The sequence below is a fragment of the Rhinichthys klamathensis genome, unplaced genomic scaffold (assembly GCF_029890125.1).
Source record: "Rhinichthys klamathensis goyatoka isolate OS25496 unplaced genomic scaffold, OSU_Roscu_1.1 h1tg000176l_1, whole genome shotgun sequence".
Lineage (NCBI taxonomy): Eukaryota > Metazoa > Chordata > Actinopteri > Cypriniformes > Leuciscidae > Rhinichthys > Rhinichthys klamathensis.
Window position 1 is genome coordinate 6,567,567 of NW_026606705.1, and position 27,123 is coordinate 6,594,689.

At 43.6% G+C, this 27,123-nt stretch overlaps 40 non-coding genes across 40 annotated transcripts; 18 read left to right on the top strand and 22 right to left on the bottom strand.

Moving 5' to 3' along the window:
* Positions 1 to 36: 36 nt before the first annotated feature.
* trnal-cag (transfer RNA leucine (anticodon CAG)) lies at positions 37 to 119 on the bottom strand. The gene has a single exon. It is a non-coding gene; the product is annotated as a tRNA-Leu (tRNA).
* Positions 120 to 214: 95 nt separating this feature from the next.
* Positions 215 to 288, top strand: trnam-cau (transfer RNA methionine (anticodon CAU)). The gene has a single exon. It is a non-coding gene; the product is annotated as a tRNA-Met (tRNA).
* An 801-nt stretch (positions 289 to 1,089) lies between these two features.
* Positions 1,090 to 1,172, bottom strand: trnal-cag (transfer RNA leucine (anticodon CAG)). The gene has a single exon. It is a non-coding gene; the product is annotated as a tRNA-Leu (tRNA).
* Positions 1,173 to 2,131: 959 nt separating this feature from the next.
* trnal-cag (transfer RNA leucine (anticodon CAG)) lies at positions 2,132 to 2,214 on the bottom strand. The gene has a single exon. It is a non-coding gene; the product is annotated as a tRNA-Leu (tRNA).
* Positions 2,215 to 5,165: 2,951 nt separating this feature from the next.
* Positions 5,166 to 5,248, bottom strand: trnal-cag (transfer RNA leucine (anticodon CAG)). Its single transcript has one exon. It is a non-coding gene; the product is annotated as a tRNA-Leu (tRNA).
* Positions 5,249 to 5,343: 95 nt separating this feature from the next.
* Positions 5,344 to 5,417, top strand: trnam-cau (transfer RNA methionine (anticodon CAU)). The gene has a single exon. It is a non-coding gene; the product is annotated as a tRNA-Met (tRNA).
* A 790-nt stretch (positions 5,418 to 6,207) lies between these two features.
* On the bottom strand, positions 6,208 to 6,290 carry trnal-cag (transfer RNA leucine (anticodon CAG)). Its single transcript has one exon. It is a non-coding gene; the product is annotated as a tRNA-Leu (tRNA).
* A 95-nt stretch (positions 6,291 to 6,385) lies between these two features.
* On the top strand, positions 6,386 to 6,459 carry trnam-cau (transfer RNA methionine (anticodon CAU)). Its single transcript has one exon. It is a non-coding gene; the product is annotated as a tRNA-Met (tRNA).
* Positions 6,460 to 7,249: 790 nt separating this feature from the next.
* Positions 7,250 to 7,332, bottom strand: trnal-cag (transfer RNA leucine (anticodon CAG)). The gene has a single exon. It is a non-coding gene; the product is annotated as a tRNA-Leu (tRNA).
* Positions 7,333 to 7,427: 95 nt separating this feature from the next.
* trnam-cau (transfer RNA methionine (anticodon CAU)) lies at positions 7,428 to 7,501 on the top strand. Its single transcript has one exon. It is a non-coding gene; the product is annotated as a tRNA-Met (tRNA).
* Positions 7,502 to 8,291: 790 nt separating this feature from the next.
* Positions 8,292 to 8,374, bottom strand: trnal-cag (transfer RNA leucine (anticodon CAG)). The gene has a single exon. It is a non-coding gene; the product is annotated as a tRNA-Leu (tRNA).
* Positions 8,375 to 8,469: 95 nt separating this feature from the next.
* Positions 8,470 to 8,543, top strand: trnam-cau (transfer RNA methionine (anticodon CAU)). The gene has a single exon. It is a non-coding gene; the product is annotated as a tRNA-Met (tRNA).
* Positions 8,544 to 9,332: 789 nt separating this feature from the next.
* On the bottom strand, positions 9,333 to 9,415 carry trnal-cag (transfer RNA leucine (anticodon CAG)). The gene has a single exon. It is a non-coding gene; the product is annotated as a tRNA-Leu (tRNA).
* Positions 9,416 to 10,373: 958 nt separating this feature from the next.
* On the bottom strand, positions 10,374 to 10,456 carry trnal-cag (transfer RNA leucine (anticodon CAG)). Its single transcript has one exon. It is a non-coding gene; the product is annotated as a tRNA-Leu (tRNA).
* Positions 10,457 to 10,551: 95 nt separating this feature from the next.
* trnam-cau (transfer RNA methionine (anticodon CAU)) lies at positions 10,552 to 10,625 on the top strand. Its single transcript has one exon. It is a non-coding gene; the product is annotated as a tRNA-Met (tRNA).
* Positions 10,626 to 11,592: 967 nt separating this feature from the next.
* trnam-cau (transfer RNA methionine (anticodon CAU)) lies at positions 11,593 to 11,666 on the top strand. The gene has a single exon. It is a non-coding gene; the product is annotated as a tRNA-Met (tRNA).
* A 790-nt stretch (positions 11,667 to 12,456) lies between these two features.
* On the bottom strand, positions 12,457 to 12,539 carry trnal-cag (transfer RNA leucine (anticodon CAG)). Its single transcript has one exon. It is a non-coding gene; the product is annotated as a tRNA-Leu (tRNA).
* A 95-nt stretch (positions 12,540 to 12,634) lies between these two features.
* Positions 12,635 to 12,708, top strand: trnam-cau (transfer RNA methionine (anticodon CAU)). Its single transcript has one exon. It is a non-coding gene; the product is annotated as a tRNA-Met (tRNA).
* Positions 12,709 to 13,497: 789 nt separating this feature from the next.
* Positions 13,498 to 13,580, bottom strand: trnal-cag (transfer RNA leucine (anticodon CAG)). The gene has a single exon. It is a non-coding gene; the product is annotated as a tRNA-Leu (tRNA).
* Positions 13,581 to 14,538: 958 nt separating this feature from the next.
* Positions 14,539 to 14,621, bottom strand: trnal-cag (transfer RNA leucine (anticodon CAG)). The gene has a single exon. It is a non-coding gene; the product is annotated as a tRNA-Leu (tRNA).
* A 95-nt stretch (positions 14,622 to 14,716) lies between these two features.
* On the top strand, positions 14,717 to 14,790 carry trnam-cau (transfer RNA methionine (anticodon CAU)). The gene has a single exon. It is a non-coding gene; the product is annotated as a tRNA-Met (tRNA).
* A 967-nt stretch (positions 14,791 to 15,757) lies between these two features.
* Positions 15,758 to 15,831, top strand: trnam-cau (transfer RNA methionine (anticodon CAU)). Its single transcript has one exon. It is a non-coding gene; the product is annotated as a tRNA-Met (tRNA).
* A 791-nt stretch (positions 15,832 to 16,622) lies between these two features.
* Positions 16,623 to 16,705, bottom strand: trnal-cag (transfer RNA leucine (anticodon CAG)). The gene has a single exon. It is a non-coding gene; the product is annotated as a tRNA-Leu (tRNA).
* A 95-nt stretch (positions 16,706 to 16,800) lies between these two features.
* trnam-cau (transfer RNA methionine (anticodon CAU)) lies at positions 16,801 to 16,874 on the top strand. Its single transcript has one exon. It is a non-coding gene; the product is annotated as a tRNA-Met (tRNA).
* A 789-nt stretch (positions 16,875 to 17,663) lies between these two features.
* trnal-cag (transfer RNA leucine (anticodon CAG)) lies at positions 17,664 to 17,746 on the bottom strand. The gene has a single exon. It is a non-coding gene; the product is annotated as a tRNA-Leu (tRNA).
* A 95-nt stretch (positions 17,747 to 17,841) lies between these two features.
* Positions 17,842 to 17,915, top strand: trnam-cau (transfer RNA methionine (anticodon CAU)). The gene has a single exon. It is a non-coding gene; the product is annotated as a tRNA-Met (tRNA).
* Positions 17,916 to 18,704: 789 nt separating this feature from the next.
* On the bottom strand, positions 18,705 to 18,787 carry trnal-cag (transfer RNA leucine (anticodon CAG)). The gene has a single exon. It is a non-coding gene; the product is annotated as a tRNA-Leu (tRNA).
* A 95-nt stretch (positions 18,788 to 18,882) lies between these two features.
* On the top strand, positions 18,883 to 18,956 carry trnam-cau (transfer RNA methionine (anticodon CAU)). Its single transcript has one exon. It is a non-coding gene; the product is annotated as a tRNA-Met (tRNA).
* Positions 18,957 to 19,748: 792 nt separating this feature from the next.
* Positions 19,749 to 19,831, bottom strand: trnal-cag (transfer RNA leucine (anticodon CAG)). Its single transcript has one exon. It is a non-coding gene; the product is annotated as a tRNA-Leu (tRNA).
* A 2,000-nt stretch (positions 19,832 to 21,831) lies between these two features.
* Positions 21,832 to 21,914, bottom strand: trnal-cag (transfer RNA leucine (anticodon CAG)). The gene has a single exon. It is a non-coding gene; the product is annotated as a tRNA-Leu (tRNA).
* Positions 21,915 to 22,009: 95 nt separating this feature from the next.
* trnam-cau (transfer RNA methionine (anticodon CAU)) lies at positions 22,010 to 22,083 on the top strand. The gene has a single exon. It is a non-coding gene; the product is annotated as a tRNA-Met (tRNA).
* A 791-nt stretch (positions 22,084 to 22,874) lies between these two features.
* On the bottom strand, positions 22,875 to 22,957 carry trnal-cag (transfer RNA leucine (anticodon CAG)). The gene has a single exon. It is a non-coding gene; the product is annotated as a tRNA-Leu (tRNA).
* A 95-nt stretch (positions 22,958 to 23,052) lies between these two features.
* trnam-cau (transfer RNA methionine (anticodon CAU)) lies at positions 23,053 to 23,126 on the top strand. Its single transcript has one exon. It is a non-coding gene; the product is annotated as a tRNA-Met (tRNA).
* A 789-nt stretch (positions 23,127 to 23,915) lies between these two features.
* On the bottom strand, positions 23,916 to 23,998 carry trnal-cag (transfer RNA leucine (anticodon CAG)). The gene has a single exon. It is a non-coding gene; the product is annotated as a tRNA-Leu (tRNA).
* A 95-nt stretch (positions 23,999 to 24,093) lies between these two features.
* On the top strand, positions 24,094 to 24,167 carry trnam-cau (transfer RNA methionine (anticodon CAU)). The gene has a single exon. It is a non-coding gene; the product is annotated as a tRNA-Met (tRNA).
* Positions 24,168 to 24,957: 790 nt separating this feature from the next.
* trnal-cag (transfer RNA leucine (anticodon CAG)) lies at positions 24,958 to 25,040 on the bottom strand. The gene has a single exon. It is a non-coding gene; the product is annotated as a tRNA-Leu (tRNA).
* Positions 25,041 to 25,135: 95 nt separating this feature from the next.
* On the top strand, positions 25,136 to 25,209 carry trnam-cau (transfer RNA methionine (anticodon CAU)). The gene has a single exon. It is a non-coding gene; the product is annotated as a tRNA-Met (tRNA).
* A 790-nt stretch (positions 25,210 to 25,999) lies between these two features.
* trnal-cag (transfer RNA leucine (anticodon CAG)) lies at positions 26,000 to 26,082 on the bottom strand. Its single transcript has one exon. It is a non-coding gene; the product is annotated as a tRNA-Leu (tRNA).
* A 95-nt stretch (positions 26,083 to 26,177) lies between these two features.
* Positions 26,178 to 26,251, top strand: trnam-cau (transfer RNA methionine (anticodon CAU)). Its single transcript has one exon. It is a non-coding gene; the product is annotated as a tRNA-Met (tRNA).
* A 789-nt stretch (positions 26,252 to 27,040) lies between these two features.
* On the bottom strand, positions 27,041 to 27,123 carry trnal-cag (transfer RNA leucine (anticodon CAG)). The gene has a single exon. It is a non-coding gene; the product is annotated as a tRNA-Leu (tRNA).

A 27,123-nucleotide genomic window follows, 5' to 3' on the forward strand; every position in this document is an offset into this window, starting at 1 on the left:
AGACTCTAGCTTGAGCCCGCAGCCAAAGGTTAGGTTTGTCAGAAGTGGGATTCGAACCCACGCCTCCAGGGGAGACTGCGACCTGAACGCAGCGCCTTAGACCGCTCGGCCATCCTGACGTGATGGCTGAGGGTGAGCAGTACTTTTGGAGCTGCACCGAATGGCAGATGATCTGGAAGCTAGTGCTGCACCGCTCACCCTAGCCACAGCACATGCCTCGTTGGCGCAGTTAGGCAGCGCGTCAGTCTCATAATCTGAAGGTCGTGAGTTCGAGCCTCACACGGGGCAGAGTGGTGCTTTTTGATACACGGGAGAGTGTAAATGAAAGAGCTGCTTTCTGCATTCCCTTTTGTGCGTTTGTCCAGTCCTACATATGCAATGTAATTGAGGTCCAGTGTTTTTGTAGGACTAATGTTGAACAAATGCAGTAATAGTATTACTCTCATATTCATGTAATATGCGTCAGTGTTGTTACAATGTTTTGTTGAGGCTAATATAATTCTTTCGTTCCAATGACATGTCTTGTCAATGCTAATGTAATGTTTTGCATGACATTCCTTGAATCTTATGCCATGACACTCCACCCCATGCCCCCAAAACCCATGACATTCAATTCCAAGAAATTTCCAAGAATCCTTGCCATGAAACTCTACTGCATCCCCAAAACTTCAGACCATGACATCACAGTCAGACTCCAAGAATCACATCGCATACTCCCCCTAAAAAGAAAAAAAAAGAAGACATGAACAGCCTTTCATAAACAAGTTCTTCTTCCGGTAAACATCAGAACGTGGTATTCTTTGAAATTCTGTTGGATCCCATTCTATAAACATGTCCAATTTCATGAAATGTCACGACTTGAAATTCCAAGAAAACTGCACGAAAATGCCACCGAATCCCATACATCGCACTAAAGTGTTACTTTAAAGTCCATGTAATGCAGGTCAGTGTTACTGTAATGTTTGGTTAACTCTAGCATGAACTGAAATGCAGTGCTTTGTCAACATGAATGCATTTCTGGGTAAACTTGCCAGAGGGTTAGTTGCGGGCTCAAGACTCTAGCTTGAGCCCGCAGCCAAAGGTTAGGTTTGTCAGAAGTGGGATTCGAACCCACGCCTCCAGGGGAGACTGCGACCTGAACGCAGCGCCTTAGACCGCTCGGCCATCCTGACGTGATGGCTGAGGGTGAGCAGTACTTTTGCAGCTGCACCGAATGGCAGATGATCTGGAAGCTAGTGGTGCACCGCTCACCCTAGCCACAGCACATGCCTCGTTGGCGCAGTTAGGCAGTGCGTCAGTCTCATAATCTGAAGGTTGTGAGTTCGAGCCTCACACGGGGCAGAGTGGTGCTTTTTGATACACGGGAGAGTGTAAATGAAAGAGCTGCTTTCTGCATTCCCTTTTGTGCGTTTGTCCAGTCCTACATATGCAATGTAATTGAGGTCCAGTGTTTTTGTAGGACTAATGTTGAACAAATGCAGTAATAGTATTACTCTCATATTCATGTAATATGCGTCAGTGTTGTTACAATGTTTTGTTGAGGCTAATATAATTCTTTCGTTCCAATGACATGTCTTGTCAATGCTAATGTAATGTTTTGCATGACATTCCTTGAATCTTATGCCATGACACTCCACCCCATGCCCCCAAAACCCATGACATTCAATTCCAAGAAATTTCCAAGAATCCTTGCCATGAAACTCTACTGCATCCCCAAAACTTCAGACCATGACATCACAGTCAGACTCCAAGAATCACATGGCATACTCCCCCTAAAAAGAAAAAAAAAGAAGACATGAACAGCCTTTCATAAACAAGTTCTTCTTCCGGTAAACATCAGAACGTGGGATTCTTTGAAATTCTGTTGGATCCCATTCTATAAACATGTCCAATTTCATGAAATGTCACGACTTGAAATTCCAAGAAAACTGCACGAAAATGCCACCGAATCCCATACATCGCACTAAAGTGTTACTTTAAAGTCCATGTAATGCAGGTCAGTGTTACTGTAATGTTTGGTTAACTCTAGCATGAACTGAAATGCAGTGCTTTGTCAACATGAATGCATTTCTGGGTAAACTTGCCAGAGGGTTAAAGACTCTAGCTTGAGCCCGCAGCCAAAGGTTAGGTTTGTCAGAAGTGGGATTCGAACCCACGCCTCCAGGGGAGACTGCGACCTGAACGCAGCGCCTTAGACCGCTCGGCCATCCTGACGTGATGGCTGAGGGTGAGCAGTACTTTTGGAGCTGCACCGAATGGCAGATGATCTGGAAGCTAGTGCTGCACCGCTCACCCTAGCCACAGCACATGCCTCGTTGGCGCAGTTAGGCAGCGCGTCAGTCTCATAATCTGAAGGTCGTGAGTTTGAGCCTCACACGGGGCAGAGTGGTGCTTTTTGATACACGGGAGAGTGTAAATGAAAGAGCTGCTTTTTGCATTCCCTTTTGTGCGTTTGTCCAGTCCTTCATATGCAATGTAATTGAGGTCCAGTGTTTTTGTAGGACTAATGTTGAACAAATGCAGTAATCAGGGACGTGCACAGGGGGGTTGCTCAGGTTGCCCGGGCAACTGCCCATATGCCCTTCTCACTCAAGTTGCCCTTCTCACTCAAGTTGCCCTTCCGAGAAAAAAATTAAATCGTACAATGGATGCAGAATTTCACGTAGGCCTAGATTAAAAAAAAAATCGCAAAGCCTCATTCACTTCCATTCGGGCACCGAAAGTGAAAGTCAGTATGAAGGGCAAACGCTGCACGCGACCATAGACTGCACGCGACCGGCGTAGGGCCACGCAAATTACTTAAGGCCACGCCTCCATCTCGTGTCATAGTCATAGCGCGCCGTCAAATGTAGCTACAACATCCACGACAAAATGAAGCGAAACTATCCTTCTGGTCACGAAAAGAGGAAGAAGAAAAAAACCATGAGAGTGAATTGCGGGAACAACAATCAAGTAAACTTGTGTTCTCTCCTCTCTAAGTTTGATGTCAGCAAAGTTTGATGTTTTTTGGTCTTGCTAACCTAGCTGGGCAGGCAGTGCATCTCTTGCATCCCTTTGTGGCTGGCAAAAGTGAGAGTAAAATACAATTATTTATTACGTTTGATTTTGATAAACGACAAAGTGCAACGGTGTTTGTTTACTGCTGCTCGGAAAACATAACCGCGTCGCATGTGTTATCGTGCGTTCATATGCGCGTTGCCGAAATGAAACTCGCATTTTTCAAGCAGAAATATGTGGAGACCAGACATACTGTACAATATATGCACGTGAATGATGGCACTCCCAATCAAAGTACACATTATAAAACAAGACACTGATTATCTAGTCTCAGTGTAGTTAAAAACTCTAAACAACTGCACTAATTATGCAAGATAGAAAGCAATGTATTGACAATTTGACATTGATTGACTATTGATTTATAGGCTATATTGAATTAAAAATGTTGATTAGCTGGACATACTGGTCAAAATGGATGCACATCCCTCAGTAAATAATAACCATAAATCAAGAATTGCTTCAACATGCATAATAAAAAATTTAAAAATCATACTGATGCCGAAAATGCCCAGGCTGTAGAAAGAACCAAAGTTAATCCCAAAAGCCAAAGCTCAGGGTTATAATTTATTATTTTCTTCTTATTTATGTTTACGTTAATATTCACTTACTTAATAATATTCACTTATTATCTTAACATTCTATAGAAAATACTCTATTCAATAAATATTGTGTGTTTGAACCTCATTCTGTTCTATATTGTTGTACTTATTCTTTGACTGTTTTGTTTAAAGGAGGGAGGATTGTATGGGAGCGCTGAAGTGTCAGGTGTGACTGTGGCAATGGCAAATGGTTTACATAGCTCACGACATCACAGGTCAGGTAGAGGGCCCATTAGCAGAATTTTGCTTAGGGCCCCAGGGAGGTCAGGATCGGTGGGTGTAGCAGTCGATTCTGTTCCTTACCGGAATTCCTGTTCCCTTTACGCAATCATACTACAAATCATGCGTAGTTGCCCAGATGAGCAAAAAGCACAATTGAATGTACGGGAAGCCAAAAGGTTAAAAAAGGATTGTATTTTTTCCGAAATCTAAGCGTTTTTTTTATTTTTATTAGAAGCGAGTTTTTCCCCATCTGTCAATTCAATCCAGATTATTTATTTAAAAATAATAAATAATAATAATAATAATAATTAAAAAACAATAAACAATAATATGAGGAACTCTTTTTCTCATGTGTATTTTGGTGACATTTAACATATTGTTAATACATTTTGTATACTGTTTACAAAGTTGTATATCATAAACCTGTCATCTTTGACGTTTGCAATCTTTATAAATAATAATAAGACCATAATATGAGGCATTGCGTTTGGACATAAACACGATCAGATAAGGCAATTTGTATGGGCAAAATTCAACTGAATATATTCCTTCATATAGCCCGTGAGTTTTGGGGGTAGTGGCCTTTTTTCAGGTCAGAGCAACTGCCCCACAAAATTCCTGTGCACGTCCCTGGCAGTAATAGTATTACTCTCATATTCATGTAATATGCGTCAGTGTTGTTACAATGTTTTGTTGAGGCTAATATAATTCTTTCGTTCCAATGACATGTCTTGTCAATGCTAATGCAATGTTTTGCATGACATTCCTTGAATCTTATGCCATGACACTCCACCCCATGCCCCCAAAACCCATGACATTCAATTCCAAGAAATTTCCAAGAATCCTTGCCATGAAACTCTACTGCATCCCCAAAACTTCAGACCATGACATCACAGTCAGACTCCAAGAATCACATGGCATACTCCCCCTAAAAAGAAAAAAAAAGAAGACATGAACAGCCTTTCATAAACAAGTTCTTCTTCCGGTAAACATCAGAACGTGGTATTCTTTGAAATTCTGTTGGATCCCATTCTATAAACATGTCCAATTTCATGAAATGTCACGACTTGAAATTCCAAGAAAACTGCACGAAAATGCCACCGAATCCCATACATCGCACTAAAGTGTTACTTTAAAGTCCATGTAATGCAGGTCAGTGTTACTGTAATGTTTGGTTAACTCTAGCATGAACTGAAATGCAGTGCTTTGTCAACATGAATGCATTTCTGGGTAAACTTGCCAGAGGGTTAAAGACTCTAGCTTGAGCCCGCAGCCAAAGGTTAGGTTTGTCAGAAGTGGGATTCGAACCCACGCCTCCAGGGGAGACTGCGACCTGAACGCAGCGCCTTAGACCGCTCGGCCATCCTGACGTGATGGCTGAGGGTGAGCAGTACTTTTGCAGCTGCACCGAATGGCAGATGATCTGGAAGCTAGTGCTGCACCGCTCACCCTAGCCACAGCACATGCCTCGTTGGCGCAGTTAGGCAGCGCGTCAGTCTCATAATCTGAAGGTCGTGAGTTCGAGCCTCACACGGGGCAGAGTGGTGCTTTTTGATACACGGGAGAGTGTAAATGAAAGAGCTGCTTTTTGCATTCCCTTTTGTGCGTTTGTCCAGTCCTTCATATGCAATGTAATTGAGGTCCAGTGTTTTTGTAGGACTAATGTTGAACAAATGCAGTAATAGTATTACTCTCATATTCATGTAATATGCGTCAGTGTTGTTACAATGTTTTGTTGAGGCTAATATAATTCTTTCGTTCCAATGACATGTCTTGTCAATGCTAATGCAATGTTTTGCATGACATTCCTTGAATCTTATGCCATGACACTCCACCCCATGCCCCCAAAACCCATGACATTCAATTCCAAGAAATTTCCAAGAATCCTTGCCATGAAACTCTACTGCATCCCCAAAACTTCAGACCATGACATCACAGTCAGACTCCAAGAATCACATGGCATACTCCCCCTAAAAAGAAAAAAAAAGAAGACATGAACAGCCTTTCATAAACAAGTTCTTCTTCCGGTAAACATCAGAACGTGGTATTCTTTGAAATTCTGTTGGATCCCATTCTATAAACATGTCCAATTTCATGAAATGTCACGACTTGAAATTCCAAGAAAACTGCACGAAAATGCCACCGAATCCCATACATCGCACTAAAGTGTTACTTTAAAGTCCATGTAATGCAGGTCAGTGTTACTGTAATGTTTGGTTAACTCTAGCATGAACTGAAATGCAGTGCTTTGTCAACATGAATGCATTTCTGGGTAAACTTGCCAGAGGGTTAAAGACTCTAGCTTGAGCCCGCAGCCAAAGGTTAGGTTTGTCAGAAGTGGGATTCGAACCCACGCCTCCAGGGGAGACTGCGACCTGAACGCAGCGCCTTAGACCGCTCGGCCATCCTGACGTGATGGCTGAGGGTGAGCAGTACTTTTGCAGCTGCACCGAATGGCAGATGATCTGGAAGCTAGTGCTGCACCGCTCACCCTAGCCACAGCACATGCCTCGTTGGCGCAGTTAGGCAGCGCGTCAGTCTCATAATCTGAAGGTCGTGAGTTCGAGCCTCACACGGGGCAGAGTGGTGCTTTTTGATACACGGGAGAGTGTAAATGAAAGAGCTGCTTTTTGCATTCCCTTTTGTGCGTTTGTCCAGTCCTTCATATGCAATGTAATTGAGGTCCAGTGTTTTTGTAGGACTAATGTTGAACAAATGCAGTAATAGTATTACTCTCATATTCATGTAATATGCGTCAGTGTTGTTACAATGTTTTGTTGAGGCTAATATAATTCTTTCGTTCCAATGACATGTCTTGTCAATGCTAATGCAATGTTTTGCATGACATTCCTTGAATCTTATGCCATGACACTCCACCCCATGCCCCCAAAACCCATGACATTCAATTCCAAGAAATTTCCAAGAATCCTTGCCATGAAACTCTACTGCATCCCCAAAACTTCAGACCATGACATCACAGTCAGACTCCAAGAATCACATCGCATACTCCCCCTAAAAAGAAAAAAAAAGAAGACATGAACAGCCTTTCATAAACAAGTTCTTCTTCCGGTAAACATCAGAACGTGGTATTCTTTGAAATTCTGTTGGATCCCATTCTATAAACATGTCCAATTTCATGAAATGTCACGACTTGAAATTCCAAGAAAACTGCACGAAAATGCCACCGAATCCCATACATCGCACTAAAGTGTTACTTTAAAGTCCATGTAATGCAGGTCAGTGTTACTGTAATGTTTGGTTAACTCTAGCATGAACTGAAATGCAGTGCTTTGTCAACATGAATGCATTTCTGGGTAAACTTGCCAGAGGGTTAAAGACTCTAGCTTGAGCCCGCAGCCAAAGGTTAGGTTTGTCAGAAGTGGGATTCGAACCCACGCCTCCAGGGGAGACTGCGACCTGAACGCAGCGCCTTAGACCGCTCGGCCATCCTGACGTGATGGCTGAGGGTGAGCAGTACTTTTGCAGCTGCACCGAATGGCAGATGATCTGGAAGCTAGTGCTGCACCGCTCACCCTAGTCACAGCACATGCCTCGTTGGCGCAGTTAGGCAGCGCGTCAGTCTCATAATCTGAAGGTCGTGAGTTCGAGCCTCACACGGGGCAGAGTGGTGCTTTTTGATACACGGGAGAGTGTAAATGAAAGAGCTGCTTTCTGCATTCCCTTTTGTGCGTTTGTCCAGTCCTACATATGCAATGTAATTGAGGTCCAGTGTTTTTGTAGGACTAATGTTGAACAAATGCAGTAATAGTATTACTCTCATATTCATGTAATATGCGTCATTGTTGTTACAATGTTTTGTTGAGGCTAATATAATTCTTTCGTTCCAATGACATGTCTTGTCAATGCTAATGTAATGTTTTGCATGACATTCCTTGAATCTTATGCCATGACACTCCACCCCATGCCCCCAAAACCCATGACATTCAATTCCAAGAAATTTCCAAGAATCCTTGCCATGAAACTCTACTGCATCCCCAAAACTTCAGACCATGACATCACAGTCAGACTCCAAGAATCACATGGCATACTCCCCCTAAAAAGAAAAAAAAAGAAGACATGAACAGCCTTTCATAAACAAGTTCTTCTTCCGGTAAACATCAGAACGTGGTATTCTTTGAAATTCTGTTGGATCCCATTCTATAAACATGTCCAATTTCATGAAATGTCACGACTTGAAATTCCAAGAAAACTGCACGAAAATGCCACCGAATCCCATACATCGCACTAAAGTGTTACTTTAAAGTCCATGTAATGCAGGTCAGTGTTACTGTAATGTTTGGTTAACTCTAGCATGAACTGAAATGCAGTGCTTTGTCAACATGAATGCATTTCTGGGTAAACTTGCCAGAGGGTTAAAGACTCTAGCTTGAGCCCGCAGCCAAAGGTTAGGTTTGTCAGAAGTGGGATTCGAACCCACGCCTCCAGGGGAGACTGCGACCTGAACGCAGCGCCTTAGACCGCTCGGCCATCCTGACGTGATGGCTGAGGGTGAGCAGTACTTTTGCAGCTGCACCGAATGGCAGATGATCTGGAAGCTAGTGCTGCACCGCTCACCCTAGCCACAGCACATGCCTCGTTGGCGCAGTTAGGCAGCGCGTCAGTCTCATAATCTGAAGGTCGTGAGTTCGAGCCTCACACGGGGCAGAGTGGTGCTTTTTGATACACGGGAGAGTGTAAATGAAAGAGCTGCTTTTTGCATTCCCTTTTGTGCGTTTGTCCAGTCCTTCATATGCAATGTAATTGAGGTCCAGTGTTTTTGTAGGACTAATGTTGAACAAATGCAGTAATAGTATTACTCTCATATTCATGTAATATGCGTCAGTGTTGTTACAATGTTTTGTTGAGGCTAATATAATTCTTTCGTTCCAATGACATGTCTTGTCAATGCTAATGCAATGTTTTGCATGACATTCCTTGAATCTTATGCCATGACACTCCACCCCATGCCCCCAAAACCCATGACATTCAATTCCAAGAAATTTCCAAGAATCCTTGCCATGAAACTCTACTGCATCCCCAAAACTTCAGACCATGACATCACAGTCAGACTCCAAGAATCACATCGCATACTCCCCCTAAAAAGAAAAAAAAGAAGACATGAACAGCCTTTCATAAACAAGTTCTTCTTCCGGTAAACATCAGAACGTGGTATTCTTTGAAATTCTGTTGGATCCCATTCTATAAACATGTCCAATTTCATGAAATGTCACGACTTGAAATTCCAAGAAAACTGCACGAAAATGCCACCGAATCCCATACATCGCACTAAAGTGTTACTTTAAAGTCCATGTAATGCAGGTCAGTGTTACTGTAATGTTTGGTTAACTCTAGCATGAACTGAAATGCAGTGCTTTGTCAACATGAATGCATTTCTGGGTAAACTTGCCAGAGGGTTAAAGACTCTAGCTTGAGCCCGCAGCCAAAGGTTAGGTTTGTCAGAAGTGGGATTCGAACCCACGCCTCCAGGGGAGACTGCGACCTGAACGCAGCGCCTTAGACCGCTCGGCCATCCTGACGTGATGGCTGAGGGTCAGCAGTACTTTTGCAGCTGCACCGAATGGCAGATGATCTGGAAGCTAGTGCTGCACCGCTCACCCTAGCCACAGCACATGCCTCGTTGGTGCAGTTAGGCAGCGCGTCAGTCTCATAATCTGAAGGTCGTGAGTTCGAGCCTCACACGGGGCAGAGTGGTGCTTTTTGATACACGGGAGAGTGTAAATGAAAGAGCTGCTTTTTGCATTCCCTTTTGTGCGTTTGTCCAGTCCTTCATATGCAATGTAATTGAGGTCCAGTGTTTTTGTAGGACTAATGTTGAACAAATGCAGTAATAGTATTACTCTCATATTCATGTAATATGCGTCAGTGTTGTTACAATGTTTTGTTGAGGCTAATATAATTCTTTCGTTCCAATGACATGTCTTGTCAATGCTAATGCAATGTTTTGCATGACATTCCTTGAATCTTATGCCATGACACTCCACCCCATGCCCCCAAAACCCATGACATTCAATTCCAAGAAATTTCCAAGAATCCTTGCCATGAAACTCTACTGCATCCCCAAAACTTCAGACCATGACATCACAGTCAGACTCCAAGAATCACATCGCATACTCCCCCTAAAAAGAAAAAAAAGAAGACATGAACAGCCTTTCATAAACAAGTTCTTCTTCCGGTAAACATCAGAACGTGGTATTCTTTGAAATTCTGTTGGATCCCATTCTATAAACATGTCCAATTTCATGAAATGTCACGACTTGAAATTCCAAGAAAACTGCACGAAAATGCCACCGAATCCCATACATCGCACTAAAGTGTTACTTTAAAGTCCATGTAATGCAGGTCAGTGTTACTGTAATGTTTGGTTAACTCTAGCATGAACTGAAATGCAGTGCTTTGTCAACATGAATGCATTTCTGGGTAAACTTGCCAGAGGGTTAAAGACTCTAGCTTGAGCCCGCAGCCAAAGGTTAGGTTTGTCAGAAGTGGGATTCGAACCCACGCCTCCAGGGGAGACTGCGACCTGAACGCAGCGCCTTAGACCGCTCGGCCATCCTGACGTGATGGCTGAGGGTGAGCAGTACTTTTGCAGCTGCACCGAATGGCAGATGATCTGGAAGCTAGTGCTGCACCGCTCACCCTAGCCACAGCACATGCCTCGTTGGCGCAGTTAGGCAGCGCGTCAGTCTCATAATCTGAAGGTCGTGAGTTCGAGCCTCACACGGGGCAGAGTGGTGCTTTTTGATACACGGGAGAGTGTAAATGAAAGAGCTGCTTTCTGCATTCCCTTTTGTGCGTTTGTCCAGTCCTTCATATGCAATGTAATTGAGGTCCAGTGTTTTTGTAGGACTAATGTTGAACAAATGCAGTAATAGTATTACTCTCATATTCATGTAATATGCGTCAGTGTTGTTACAATGTTTTGTTGAGGCTAATATAATTCTTTCGTTCCAATGACATGTCTTGTCAATGCTAATGCAATGTTTTGCATGACATTCCTTGAATCTTATGCCATGACACTCCACCCCATGCCCCCAAAACCCATGACATTCAATTCCAAGAAATTTCCAAGAATCCTTGCCATGAAACTCTACTGCATCCCCAAAACTTCAGACCATGACATCACAGTCAGACTCCAAGAATCACATGGCATACTCCCCCTAAAAAGAAAAAAAAAGAAGACATGAACAGCCTTTCATAAACAAGTTCTTCTTCCGGTAAACATCAGAACGTGGTATTCTTTGAAATTCTGTTGGATCCCATTCTATAAACATGTCCAATTTCATGAAATGTCACGACTTGAAATTCCAAGAAACTGCACGAAAATGCCACCGAATCCCATACATCGCACTAAAGTGTTACTTTAAAGTCCATGTAATGCAGGTCAGTGTTACTGTAATGTTTGGTTAACTCTAGCATGAACTGAAATGCAGTGCTTTGTCAACATGAATGCATTTCTGGGTAAACTTGCCAGAGGGTTAAAGACTCTAGCTTGAGCCCGCAGCCAAAGGTTAGGTTTGTCAGAAGTGGGATTCGAACCCACGCCTCCAGGGGAGACTGCGACCTGAACGCAGCGCCTTAGACCGCTCGGTCATCCTGACGTGATGGCTGAGGGTGAGCAGTACTTTTGCAGCTGCACCGAATGGCAGATGATCTGGAAGCTAGTGCTGCACCGCTCACCCTAGCCACAGCACATGCCTCGTTGGCGCAGTTAGGCAGCGCGTCAGTCTCATAATCTGAAGGTCGTGAGTTCGAGCCTCACACGGGGCAGAGTGGTGCTTTTTGATACACGGGAGAGTGTAAATGAAAGATCTGCTTTCTGCATTCCCTTTTGTGCGTTTGTCCAGTCCTACTTATGCAATGTAATTGAGGTCCAGTGTTTTTGTAGGACTAATGTTGAACAAATGCAGTAATAGTATTACTCTCATATTCATGTAATATGCGTCATTGTTGTTACAATGTTTTGTTGAGGCTAATATAATTCTTTCGTTCCAATGACATGTCTTGTCAATGCTAATGTAATGTTTTGCATGACATTCCTTGAATCTTATGCCATGACACTCCACCCCATGCCCCCAAAACCCATGACATTCAATTCCAAGAAATTTCCAAGAATCCTTGCCATGAAACTCTACTGCATCCCCAAAACTTCAGACCATGACATCACAGTCAGACTCCAAGAATCACATGGCATACTCCCCCTAAAAAGAAAAAAAAAGAAGACATGAACAGCCTTTCATAAACAAGTTCTTCTTCCGGTAAACATCAGAACGTGGTATTCTTTGAAATTCTGTTGGATCCCATTCTATAAACATGTCCAATTTCATGAAATGTCACGACTTGAAATTCCAAGAAAACTGCACGAAAATGCCACCGAATCCCATACATCGCACTAAAGTGTTACTTTAAAGTCCATGTAATGCAGGTCAGTGTTACTGTAATGTTTGGTTAACTCTAGCATGAACTGAAATGCAGTGCTTTGTCAACATGAATGCATTTCTGGGTAAACTTGCCAGAGGGTTAAAGACTCTAGCTTGAGCCCGCAGCCAAAGGTTAGGTTTGTCAGAAGTGGGATTCGAACCCACGCCTCCAGGGGAGACTGCGACCTGAACGCAGCGCCTTAGACCGCTCGGCCATCCTGACGTGATGGCTGAGGGTGAGCAGTACTTTTGCAGCTGCACCGAATGGCAGATGATCTGGAAGCTAGTGCTGCACCGCTCACCCTAGCCACAGCACATGCCTCGTTGGCGCAGTTAGGCAGCGCGTCAGTCTCATAATCTGAAGGTCGTGAGTTCGAGCCTCACACGGGGCAGAGTGGTGCTTTTTGATACACGGGAGAGTGTAAATGAAAGAGCTGCTTTTTGCATTCCCTTTTGTGCGTTTGTCCAGTCCTTCATATGCAATGTAATTGAGGTCCAGTGTTTTTGTAGGACTAATGTTGAACAAATGCAGTAATAGTATTACTCTCATATTCATGTAATATGCGTCAGTGTTGTTACAATGTTTTGTTGAGGCTAATATAATTCTTTCGTTCCAATGACATGTCTTGTCAATGCTAATGCAATGTTTTGCATGACATTCCTTGAATCTTATGCCATGACACTCCACCCCATGCCCCCAAAACCCATGACATTCAATTCCAAGAAATTTCCAAGAATCCTTGCCATGAAACTCTACTGCATCCCCAAAACTTCAGACCATGACATCACAGTCAGACTCCAAGAATCACATCGCATACTCCCCCTAAAAAGAAAAAAAAGAAGACATGAACAGCCTTTCATAAACAAGTTCTTCTTCCGGTAAACATCAGAACGTGGTATTCTTTGAAATTCTGTTGGATCCCATTCTATAAACATGTCCAATTTCATGAAATGTCACGACTTGAAATTCCAAGAAAACTGCACGAAAATGCCACCGAATCCCATACATCGCACTAAAGTGTTACTTTAAAGTCCATGTAATGCAGGTCAGTGTTACTGTAATGTTTGGTTAACTCTAGCATGAACTGAAATGCAGTGCTTTGTCAACATGAATGCATTTCTGGGTAAACTTGCCAGAGGGTTAAAGACTCTAGCTTGAGCCCGCAGCCAAAGGTTAGGTTTGTCAGAAGTGGGATTCGAACCCACGCCTCCAGGGGAGACTGCGACCTGAACGCAGCGCCTTAGACCGCTCGGCCATCCTGACGTGATGGCTGAGGGTCAGCAGTACTTTTGCAGCTGCACCGAATGGCAGATGATCTGGAAGCTAGTGCTGCACCGCTCACCCTAGCCACAGCACATGCCTCGTTGGTGCAGTTAGGCAGCGCGTCAGTCTCATAATCTGAAGGTCGTGAGTTCGAGCCTCACACGGGGCAGAGTGGTGCTTTTTGATACACGGGAGAGTGTAAATGAAAGAGCTGCTTTTTGCATTCCCTTTTGTGCGTTTGTCCAGTCCTTCATATGCAATGTAATTGAGGTCCAGTGTTTTTGTAGGACTAATGTTGAACAAATGCAGTAATAGTATTACTCTCATATTCATGTAATATGCGTCAGTGTTGTTACAATGTTTTGTTGAGGCTAATATAATTCTTTCGTTCCAATGACATGTCTTGTCAATGCTAATGCAATGTTTTGCATGACATTCCTTGAATCTTATGCCATGACACTCCACCCCATGCCCCCAAAACCCATGACATTCAATTCCAAGAAATTTCCAAGAATCCTTGCCATGAAACTCTACTGCATCCCCAAAACTTCAGACCATGACATCACAGTCAGACTCCAAGAATCACATCGCATACTCCCCCTAAAAAGAAAAAAAAGAAGACATGAACAGCCTTTCATAAACAAGTTCTTCTTCCGGTAAACATCAGAACGTGGTATTCTTTGAAATTCTGTTGGATCCCATTCTATAAACATGTCCAATTTCATGAAATGTCACGACTTGAAATTCCAAGAAAACTGCACGAAAATGCCACCGAATCCCATACATCGCACTAAAGTGTTACTTTAAAGTCCATGTAATGCAGGTCAGTGTTACTGTAATGTTTGGTTAACTCTAGCATGAACTGAAATGCAGTGCTTTGTCAACATGAATGCATTTCTGGGTAAACTTGCCAGAGGGTTAAAGACTCTAGCTTGAGCCCGCAGCCAAAGGTTAGGTTTGTCAGAAGTGGGATTCGAACCCACGCCTCCAGGGGAGACTGCGACCTGAACGCAGCGCCTTAGACCGCTCGGCCATCCTGACGTGATGGCTGAGGGTGAGCAGTACTTTTGCAGCTGCACCGAATGGCAGATGATCTGGAAGCTAGTGCTGCACCGCTCACCCTAGCCACAGCACATGCCTCGTTGGCGCAGTTAGGCAGCGCGTCAGTCTCATAATCTGAAGGTCGTGAGTTCGAGCCTCACACGGGGCAGAGTGGTGCTTTTTGATACACGGGAGAGTGTAAATGAAAGAGCTGCTTTCTGCATTCCCTTTTGTGCGTTTGTCCAGTCCTTCATATGCAATGTAATTGAGGTCCAGTGTTTTTGTAGGACTAATGTTGAACAAATGCAGTAATAGTATTACTCTCATATTCATGTAATATGCGTCAGTGTTGTTACAATGTTTTGTTGAGGCTAATATAATTCTTTCGTTCCAATGACATGTCTTGTCAATGCTAATGCAATGTTTTGCATGACATTCCTTGAATCTTATGCCATGACACTCCACCCCATGCCCCCAAAACCCATGACATTCAATTCCAAGAAATTTCCAAGAATCCTTGCCATGAAACTCTACTGCATCCCCAAAACTTCAGACCATGACATCACAGTCAGACTCCAAGAATCACATGGCATACTCCCCCTAAAAAGAAAAAAAAAGAAGACATGAACAGCCTTTCATAAACAAGTTCTTCTTCCGGTAAACATCAGAACGTGGTATTCTTTGAAATTCTGTTGGATCCCATTCTATAAACATGTCCAATTTCATGAAATGTCACGACTTGAAATTCCAAGAAACTGCACGAAAATGCCACCGAATCCCATACATCGCACTAAAGTGTTACTTTAAAGTCCATGTAATGCAGGTCAGTGTTACTGTAATGTTTGGTTAACTCTAGCATGAACTGAAATGCAGTGCTTTGTCAACATGAATGCATTTCTGGGTAAACTTGCCAGAGGGTTAAAGACTCTAGCTTGAGCCCGCAGCCAAAGGTTAGGTTTGTCAGAAGTGGGATTCGAACCCACGCCTCCAGGGGAGACTGCGACCTGAACGCAGCGCCTTAGACCGCTCGGTCATCCTGACGTGATGGCTGAGGGTGAGCAGTACTTTTGCAGCTGCACCGAATGGCAGATGATCTGGAAGCTAGTGCTGCACCGCTCACCCTAGCCACAGCACATGCCTCGTTGGCGCAGTTAGGCAGCGCGTCAGTCTCATAATCTGAAGGTCGTGAGTTCGAGCCTCACACGGGGCAGAGTGGTGCTTTTTGATACACGGGAGAGTGTAAATGAAAGATCTGCTTTCTGCATTCCCTTTTGTGCGTTTGTCCAGTCCTACTTATGCAATGTAATTGAGGTCCAGTGTTTTTGTAGGACTAATGTTGAACAAATGCAGTAATAGTATTACTCTCATATTCATGTAATATGCGTCAGTGTTGTTACAATGTTTTGGTGAGGCTAATATAATTCTTTCGTTCCAATGACATGTCTTGTCAATGCTAATGCAATGTTTTGCATGACATTCCTTGAATCTTATGCTATGACATTACCACCCCATGCCCCCAAAACCCATGACATTCAATTCCAAGAAATTTCCAAGAATCCTTGCCATGAAACTCTACTGCATCCCCAAAACTTCAGACCATGACATCACAGTCAGACTCCAAGAATCACATGGCATACTCCCCCTAAAAAGAAAAAAAAAGAAGACATGAACAGCCTTTCATAAACAAGTTCTTCTTCCGGTAAACATCAGAACGTGGTATTCTTTGAAATTCTGTTGGATCCCATTCTATAAACATGTCCAATTTCATGAAATGTCACGACTTGAAATTCCAAGAAAACTGCACGAAAATGCCACCGAATCCCATACATCGCACTAAAGTGTTACTTTAAAGTCCATGTAATGCAGGTCAGTGTTACTGTAATGTTTGGTTAACTCTAGCATGAACTGAAATGCAGTGCTTTGTCAACATGAATGCATTTCTGGGTAAACTTGCCAGAGGGTTAAAGACTCTAGCTTGAGCCCGCAGCCAAAGGTTAGGTTTGTCAGAAGTGGGATTCGAACCCACGCCTCCAGGGGAGACTGCGACCTGAACGCAGCGCCTTAGACCGCTCGGCCATCCTGACGTGATGGCTGAGGGTGAGCAGTACTTTTGCAGCTGCACCGAATGGCAGATGATCTGGAAGCTAGTGCTGCACCGCTCACCCTAGCCACAGCACATGCCTCGTTGGCGCAGTTAGGCAGCGCGTCAGTCTCATAATCTGAAGGTCGTGAGTTCGAGCCTCACACGGGGCAGAGTGGTGCTTTTTGATACACGGGAGAGTGTAAATGAAAGAGCTGCTTTTTGCATTCCCTTTTGTGCGTTTGTCCAGTCCTTCATATGCAATGTAATTGAGGTCCAGTGTTTTTGTAGGACTAATGTTGAACAAATGCAGTAATAGTATTACTCTCATATTCATGTAATATGCGTCAGTGTTGTTACAATGTTTTGTTGAGGCTAATATAATTCTTTCGTTCCAATGACATGTCTTGTCAATGCTAATGCAATGTTTTGCATGACATTCCTTGAATCTTATGCCATGACACTCCACCCCATGCCCCCAAAACCCATGACATTCAATTCCAAGAAATTTCCAAGAATCCTTGCCATGAAACTCTACTGCATCCCCAAAACTTCAGACCATGACATCACAGTCAGACTCCAAGAATCACATCGCATACTCCCCCTAAAAAGAAAAAAAAGAAGACATGAACAGCCTTTCATAAACAAGTTCTTCTTCCGGTAAACATCAGAACGTGGTATTCTTTGAAATTCTGTTGGATCCCATTCTATAAACATGTCCAATTTCATGAAATGTCACGACTTGAAATTCCAAGAAAACTGCACGAAAATGCCACCGAATCCCATACATCGCACTAAAGTGTTACTTTAAAGTCCATGTAATGCAGGTCAGTGTTACTGTAATGTTTGGTTAACTCTAGCATGAACTGGAATCCAGTGCTTTGTCAACATGAATGCATTTCTGGGTAAACTTGCCAGAGGGTTAAAGACTCTAGCTTGAGCCCGCAGCCAAAGGTTAGGTTTGTCAGAAGTGGGATTCGAACCCACGCCTCCAGGGGAGACTGCGACCTGAACGCAGCGCCTTAGACCGCTCGGCCATCCTGACGTGATGGCTGAGGGTGAGCAGTACTTTTGGAGCTGCACCGAATGGCAGATGATCTGGAAGCTAGTGCTGCACCGCTCACCCTAGCCACAGCACATGCCTCGTTGGCGCAGTTAGGCAGCGCGTCAGTCTCATAATCTGAAGGTCGTGAGTTCGAGCCTCACACGGGGCAGAGTGGTGCTTTTTGATACACGGGAGAGTGTAAATGAAAGATCTGCTTTCTGCATTCCCTTTTGTGCGTTTGTCCAGTCCTACATATGCAATGTAATTGAGGTCCAGTGTTTTTGTAGGACTAATGTTGAACAAATGCAGTAATAGTATTACTCTCATATTCATGTAATATGCGTCAGTGTTGTTACAATGTTTTGGTGAGGCTAATATAATTCTTTCGTTCCAATGACATGTCTTGTCAATGCTAATGTAATGTTTTGCATGACATTCCTTGAATCTTATGCCATGACACTCCACCCCATGCCCCCAAAACCCATGACATTCAATTCCAAGAAATTTCCAAGAATCCTTGCCATGAAACTCTACTGCATCCCCAAAACTTCAGACCATGACATCACAGTCAGACTCCAAGAATCACATCGCATACTCCCCCTAAAAAGAAAAAAAAAGAAGACATGAACAGCCTTTCATAAACAAGTTCTTCTTCCGGTAAACATCAGAACGTGGTATTCTTTGAAATTCTGTTGGATCCCATTCTATAAACATGTCCAATTTCATGAAATGTCACGACTTGAAATTCCAAGAAACTGCACGAAAATGCCACCGAATCCCATACATTGCACTAAAGTGTTACTTTAAAGTCCATGTAATGCAGGTCAGTGTTACTGTAATGTTTGGTTAACTCTAGCATGAACTGAAATGCAGTGCTTTGTCAACATGAATGCATTTCTGGGTAAACTTGCCAGAGGGTTAAAGACTCTAGCTTGAGCCCACAGCCAAAGGTTAGGTTTGTCAGAAGTGGGATTCGAACCCACGCCTCCAGGGGAGACTGCGACCTGAACGCAGCGCCTTAGACCGCTCGGCCATCCTGACGTGATGGCTGAGGGTGAGCAGTACTTTTGGAGCTGCACCGAATGGCAGATGATCTGGAAGCTAGTGCTGCACCGCTCACCCTAGCCACAGCACATGCCTCGTTGGCGCAGTTAGGCAGCGCGTCAGTCTCATAATCTGAAGGTCGTGAGTTCGAGCCTCACATGGGGCAGAGTGGTGCTTTTTGATACACGGGAGAGTGTAAATGAAAGATCTGCTTTCTGCATTCCCTTTTGTGCGTTTGTCCAGTCCTACATATGCAATGTAATTGAGGTCCAGTGTTTTTGTAGGACTAATGTTGAACAAATGCAGTAATAGTATTACTCTCATATTCATGTAATATGCGTCAGTGTTGTTACAATGTTTTGGTGAGGCTAATATAATTCTTTCGTTCCAATGACATGTCTTGTCAATGCTAATGCAATGTTTTGCATGACATTCCTTGAATCTTATGCCATGACACTCCACCCCATGCCCCCAAAACCCATGACATTCAATTCCAAGAAATTTCCAAGAATCCTTGCCATGAAACTCTACTGCATCCCCAAAACTTCAGACCATGACATCACAGTCAGACTCCAAGAATCACATCGCATACTCCCCCTAAAAAGAAAAAAAAAGAAGACATGAACAGCCTTTCATAAACAAGTTCTTCTTCCGGTAAACATCAGAACGTGGTATTCTTTGAAATTCTGTTGGATCCCATTCTATAAACATGTCCAATTTCATGAAATGTCACGACTTGAAATTCCAAGAAAACTGCACGAAAAAATGCCACCGAATCCCATTCATCGCACTAAAGTGTTACTTTAAAGTCCATGTAATGCAGGTCAGTGTTACTGTAATGTTTGGTTAACTCTAGCATGAACTGAAATGCAGTGCTTTGTCAACATGAATGCATTTCTGGGTAAACTTGCCAGAGGGTTAAAGACTCTAGCTTGAGCCCGCAGCCAAAGGTTAGGTTTGTCAGAAGTGGGATTCGAACCCACGCCTCCAGGGGAGACTGCGACCTGAACGCAGCGCCTTAGACCGCTCGGCCATCCTGACGTGATGGCTGAGGGTGAGCAGTACTTTTGCAGCTGCACCGAATGGCAGATGATCTGGAAGCTAGTGCTGCACCGCTCACCCTAGCCACAGCAAATACCTCGTTGGCGCAGTTAGGCAGCGCGTCAGTCTCATAATCTGAAGGTCGTGAGTTCGAGCCTCACACGGGGCAGAGTGGTGCTTTTTGATACACGGGAGAGTGTAAATGAAAGAGCTGCTTTCTGCATTCCCTTTTGTGCGTTTGTCCAGTCCTTCATATGCAATGTAATTGAGGTCCAGTGTTTTTGTAGGACTAATGTTGAACAAATGCAGTAATAGTATTACTCTCATATTCATGTAATATGCGTCAGTGTTGTTACAATGTTTTGTTGAGGCTAATATAATTCTTTCGTTCCAATGACATGTCTTGTCAATGCTAATGTAATGTTTTGCATGACATTCCTTGAATCTTATGCCATGACACTCCACCCCATGCCCCCAAAACCCATGACATTCAATTCCAAGAAATTTCCAAGAATCCTTGCCATGAAACTCTACTGCATCCCCAAAACTTCAGACCATGACATCACAGTCAGACTCCAAGAATCACATCGCATACTCCCCCTAAAAAGAAAAAAAAAGAAGACATGAACAGCCTTTCATAAACAAGTTCTTCTTCCGGTAAACATCAGAACGTGGTATTCTTTGAAATTCTGTTGGATCCCATTCTATAAACATGTCCAATTTCATGAAATGTCACGACTTGAAATTCCAAGAAACTGCACGAAAATGCCACCGAATCCCATACATTGCACTAAAGTGTTACTTTAAAGTCCATGTAATGCAGGTCAGTGTTACTGTAATGTTTGGTTAACTCTAGCATGAACTGAAATGCAGTGCTTTGTCAACATGAATGCATTTCTGGGTAAACTTGCCAGAGGGTTAAAGACTCTAGCTTGAGCCCGCAGCCAAAGGTTAGGTTTGTCAGAAGTGGGATTCGAACCCACGCCTCCAGGGGAGACTGCGAACTGAACGCAGCGCCTTAGACCGCTCGGCCATCCTGACGTGATGGCTGAGGGTGAGCAGTACTTTTGGAGCTGCACCGAATGGCAGATGATCTGGAAGCTAGTGCTGCACCGCTCACCCTAGCCACAGCACATGCCTCGTTGGCGCAGTTAGGCAGCGCGTCAGTCTCTTAATCTGAAGGTCGTGAGTTCGAGCCTCACATGGGGCAGAGTGGTGCTTTTTGATACACGGGAGAGTGTAAATGAAAGATCTGCTTTCTGCATTCCCTTTTGTGCGTTTGTCCAGTCCTACATATGCAATGTAATTGAGGTCCAGTGTTTTTGTAGGACTAATGTTGAACAAATGCAGTAATAGTATTACTCTCATATTCATGTAATATGCGTCAGTGTTGTTACAATGTTTTGGTGAGGCTAATATAATTCTTTCGTTCCAATGACATGTCTTGTCAATGCTAATGCAATGTTTTGCATGACATTCCTTGAATCTTATGCCATGACACTCCACCCCATGCCCCCAAAACCCATGACATTCAATTCCAAGAAATTTCCAAGAATCCTTGCCATGAAACTCTACTGCATCCCCAAAACTTCAGACCATGACATCACAGTCAGACTCCAAGAATCACATCGCATACTCCCCCTAAAAAGAAAAAAAAAGAAGACATGAACAGCCTTTCATAAACAAGTTCTTCTTCCGGTAAACATCAGAACGTGGTATTCTTTGAAATTCTGTTGGATCCCATTCTATAAACATGTCCAATTTCATGAAATGTCACGACTTGAAATTCCAAGAAAACTGCACGAAAATGCCACCGAATCCCATACATCGCACTAAAGTGTTACTTTAAAGTCCATGTAATGCAGGTCAGTGTTACTGTAATGTTTGGTTAACTCTAGCATGAACTGAAATGCAGTGCTTTGTCAACATGAATGCATTTCTGGGTAAACTTGCCAGAGGGTTAAAGACTCTAGCTTGAGCCCGCAGCCAAAGGTTAGGTTTGTCAGAAGTGGGATTCGAACCCACGCCTCCAGGGGAGACTGCGACCTGAACGCAGCGCCTTAGACCGCTCGGCCATCCTGACGTGATGGCTGAGGGTGAGCAGTACTTTTGGAGCTGCACCGAATGGCAGATGATCTGGAAGCTAGTGCTGCACCGCTCACCCTAGCCACAGCACATGCCTCGTTGGCGCAGTTAGGCAGCGCGTCAGTCTCATAATCTGAAGGTCGTGAGTTCGAGCCTCACATGGGGCAGAGTGGTGCTTTTTGATACACGGGAGAGTGTAAATGAAAGATCTGCTTTCTGCATTCCCTTTTGTGCGTTTGTCCAGTCCTACATATGCAATGTAATTGAGGTCCAGTGTTTTTGTAGGACTAATGTTGAACAAATGCAGTAATAGTATTACTCTCATATTCATGTAATATGCGTCAGTGTTGTTACAATGTTTTGGTGAGGCTAATATAATTCTTTCGTTCCAATGACATGTCTTGTCAATGCTAATGCAATGTTTTGCATGACATTCCTTGAATCTTATGCCATGACACTCCACCCCATGCCCCCAAAACCCATGACATTCAATTCCAAGAAATTTCCAAGAATCCTTGCCATGAAACTCTACTGCATCCCCAAAACTTCAGACCATGACATCACAGTCAGACTCCAAGAATCACATCGCATACTCCCCCTAAAAAGAAAAAAAAAAGAAGACATGAACAGCCTTTCATAAACAAGTTCTTCTTCCGGTAAACATCAGAACGTGGTATTCTTTGAAATTCTGTTGGATCCCATTCTATAAACATGTCCAATTTCATGAAATGTCACGACTTGAAATTCCAAGAAAACTGCACGAAAATGCCACCGAATCCCATACATCGCACTAAAGTGTTACTTTAAAGTCCATGTAATGCAGGTCAGTGTTACTGTAATGTTTGGTTAACTCTAGCATGAACTGAAATGCAGTGCTTTGTCAACATGAATGCATTTCTGGGTAAACTTGCCAGAGGGTTAAAGACTCTAGCTTGAGCCCGCAGCCAAAGGTTAGGTTTGTCAGAAGTGGGATTCGAACCCACGCCTCCAGGGGAGACTGCGACCTGAACGCAGCGCCTTAGACCGCTCGGCCATCCTGACGTGATGGCTGAGGGTGAGCAGTACTTTTGCAGCTGCACCGAATGGCAGATGATCTGGAAGCTAGTGCTGCACCGCTCACCCTAGCCACAGCACATGCCTCGTTGGCGCAGTTAGGCAGCGCGTCAGTCTCATAATCTGAAGGTCGTGAGTTCGAGCCTCACACGGGGCAGAGTGGTGCTTTTTGATACACGGGAGAGTGTAAATGAAAGAGCTGCTTTCTGCATTCCCTTTTGTGCGTTTGTCCAGTCCTTCATATGCAATGTAATTGAGGTCCAGTGTTTTTGTAGGACTAATGTTGAACAAATGCAGTAATAGTATTACTCTCATATTCATGTAATATGCGTCAGTGTTGTTACAATGTTTTGTTGAGGCTAATATAATTCTTTCGTTCCAATGACATGTCTTGTCAATGCTAATGTAATGTTTTGCATGACATTCCTTGAATCTTATGCCATGACACTCCACCCCATGCCCCCAAAACCCATGACATTCAATTCCAAGAAATTTCCAAGAATCCTTGCCATGAAACTCTACTGCATCCCCAAAACTTCAGACCATGACATCACAGTCAGACTCCAAGAATCACATCGCATACTCCCCCTAAAAAGAAAAAAAAAGAAGACATGAACAGCCTTTCATAAACAAGTTCTTCTTCCGGTAAACATCAGAACGTGGTATTCTTTGAAATTCTGTTGGATCCCATTCTATAAACATGTCCAATTTCATGAAATGTCACGACTTGAAATTCCAAGAAACTGCACGAAAATGCCACCGAATCCCATACATTGCACTAAAGTGTTACTTTAAAGTCCATGTAATGCAGGTCAGTGTTACTGTAATGTTTGGTTAACTCTAGCATGAACTGAAATGCAGTGCTTTGTCAACATGAATGCATTTCTGGGTAAACTTGCCAGAGGGTTAAAGACTCTAGCTTGAGCCCACAGCCAAAGGTTAGGTTTGTCAGAAGTGGGATTCGAACCCACGCCTCCAGGGGAGACTGCGACCTGAACGCAGCGCCTTAGACCGCTCGGCCATCCTGACGTGATGGCTGAGGGTGAGCAGAACTTTTGGAGCTGCACCGAATGGCAGATGATCTGGAAGCTAGTGCTGCACCGCTCACCCTAGCCACAGCACATGCCTCGTTGGCGCAGTTAGGCAGCGCGTCAGTCTCATAATCTGAAGGTCGTGAGTTCGAGCCTCACATGGGGCAGAGTGGTGCTTTTTGATACACGGGAGAGTGTAAATGAAAGATCTGCTTTCTGCATTCCCTTTTGTGCGTTTGTCCAGTCCTACATATGCAATGTAATTGAGGTCCAGTGTTTTTGTAGGACTAATGTTGAACAAATGCAGTAATAGTATTACTCTCATATTCATGTAATATGCGTCAGTGTTGTTACAATGTTTTGGTGAGGCTAATATAATTCTTTCGTTCCAATGACATGTCTTGTCAATGCTAATGCAATGTTTTGCATGACATTCCTTGAATCTTATGCCATGACACTCCACCCCATGCCCCCAAAACCCATGACATTCAATTCCAAGAAATTTCCAAGAATCCTTGCCATGAAACTCTACTGCATCCCCAAAACTTCAGACCATGACATCACAGTCAGACTCCAAGAATCACATCGCATACTCCCCCTAAAAAGAAAAAAAAAGAAGACATGAACAGCCTTTCATAAACAAGTTCTTCTTCCGGTAAACATCAGAACGTGGTATTCTTTGACATTCTGTTGGATCCCATTCTATAAACATGTCCAATTTCATGAAATGTCACGACTTGAAATTCCAAGAAAACTGCACGAAAATGCCACCGAATCCCATACATCGCACTAAAGTGTTACTTTAAAGTCCATGTAATGCAGGTCAGTGTTACTGTAATGTTTGGTTAACTCTAGCATGAACTGAAATGCAGTGCTTTGTCAACATGAATGCATTTCTGGGTAAACTTGCCAGAGGGTTAAAGACTCTAGCTTGAGCCCGCAGCCAAAGGTTAGGTTTGTCAGAAGTGGGATTCGAACCCACGCCTCCAGGGGAGACTGCGACCTGAACGCAGCGCCTTAGACCGCTCGGCCATCCTGACGTGATGGCTGAGGGTGAGCAGTACTTTTGCAGCTGCACCGAATGGCAGATGATCTGGAAGCTAGTGCTGCACCGCTCACCCTAGCCACAGCACATGCCTCGTTGGCGCAGTTAGGCAGCGCGTCAGTCTCATAATCTGAAGGTCGTGAGTTCGAGCCTCACACGGGGCAGAGTGGTGCTTTTTGATACACGGGAGAGTGTAAATGAAAGAGCTGCTTTCTGCATTCCCTTTTGTGCGTTTGTCCAGTCCTACATATGCAATGTAATTGAGGTCCAGTGTTTTTGTAGGACTAATGTTGAACAAATGCAGTAATAGTATTACTCTCATATTCATGTAATATGCGTCAGTGTTGTTACAATGTTTTGGTGAGGCTAATATAATTCTTTCGTTCCAATGACATGTCTTGTCAATGCTAATGCAATGTTTTGCATGACATTCCTTGAATCTTATGCCATGACACTCCACCCCATGCCCCCAAAACCCATGACATTCAATTCCAAGAAATTTCCAAGAATCCTTGCCATGAAACTCTACTGCATCCCCAAAACTTCAGACCATGACATCACAGTCAGACTCCAAGAATCACATCGCATACTCCCCCTAAAAAGAAAAAAAAAGAAGACATGAACAGCCTTTCATAAACAAGTTCTTCTTCCGGTAAACATCAGAACGTGGTATTCTTTGAAATTCTGTTGGATCCCATTCTATAAACATGTCCAATTTCATGAAATGTCACGACTTGAAATTCCAAGAAAACTGCACGAAAATGCCACCGAATCCCATACATCGCACTAAAGTGTTACTTTAAAGTCCATGTAATGCAGGTCAGTGTTACTGTAATGTTTGGTTAACTCTAGCATGAACTGAAATGCAGTGCTTTGTCAACATGAATGCATTTCTGGGTAAACTTGCCAGAGGGTTAAAGACTCTAGCTTGAGCCCGCAGCCAAAGGTTAGGTTTGTCAGAAGTGGGATTCGAACCCACGCCTCCAGGGGAGACTGCGACCTGAACGCAGCGCCTTAGACCGCTCGGCCATCCTGACGTGATGGCTGAGGGTGAGCAGTACTTTTGCAGCTGCACCGAATGGCAGATGATCTGGAAGCTAGTGCTGCACCGCTCACCCTAGCCACAGCACATGCCTCGTTGGCGCAGTTAGGCAGCGCGTCAGTCTCATAATCTGAAGGTCGTGAGTTCGAGCCTCACACGGGGCAGAGTGGTGCTTTTTGATACACGGGAGAGTGTAAAAGAAAGAGCTGCTTTCTGCATTCCCTTTTGTGCGTTTGTCCAGTCCTTCATATGCAATGTAATTGAGGTCCAGTGTTTTTGTAGGACTAATGTTGAACAAATGCAGTAATAGTATTACTCTCATATTCATGTAATATGCGTCAGTGTTGTTACAATGTTTTGTTGAGGCTAATATAATTCTTTCGTTCCAATGACATGTCTTGTCAATGCTAATGCAATGTTTTGCATGACATTCCTTGAATCTTATGCCATGACACTCCACCCCATGCCCCCAAAACCCATGACATTCAATTCCAAGAAATTTCCAAGAATCCTTGCCATGAAACTCTACTGCATCCCCAAAACTTCAGACCATGACATCACAGTCAGACTCCAAGAATCACATGGCATACTCCCCCTAAAAAGAAAAAAAAAGAAGACATGAACAGCCTTTCATAAACAAGTTCTTCTTCCGGTAAACATCAGAACGTGGTATTCTTTGAAATTCTGTTGGATCCCATTCTATAAACATGTCCAATTTCATGAAATGTCACGACTTGAAATTCCAAGAAACTGCACGAAAATGCCACCGAATCCCATACATTGCACTAAAGTGTTACTTTAAAGTCCATGTAATGCAGGTCAGTGTTACTGTAATGTTTGGTTAACTCTAGCATGAACTGAAATGCAGTGCTTTGTCAACATGAATGCATTTCTGGGTAAACTTGCCAGAGGGTTAAAGACTCTAGCTTGAGCCCGCAGCCAAAGGTTAGGTTTGTCAGAAGTGGGATTCGAACCCACGCCTCCAGGGGAGACTGCGACCTGAACGCAGCGCCTTAGACCGCTCGGCCATCCTGAC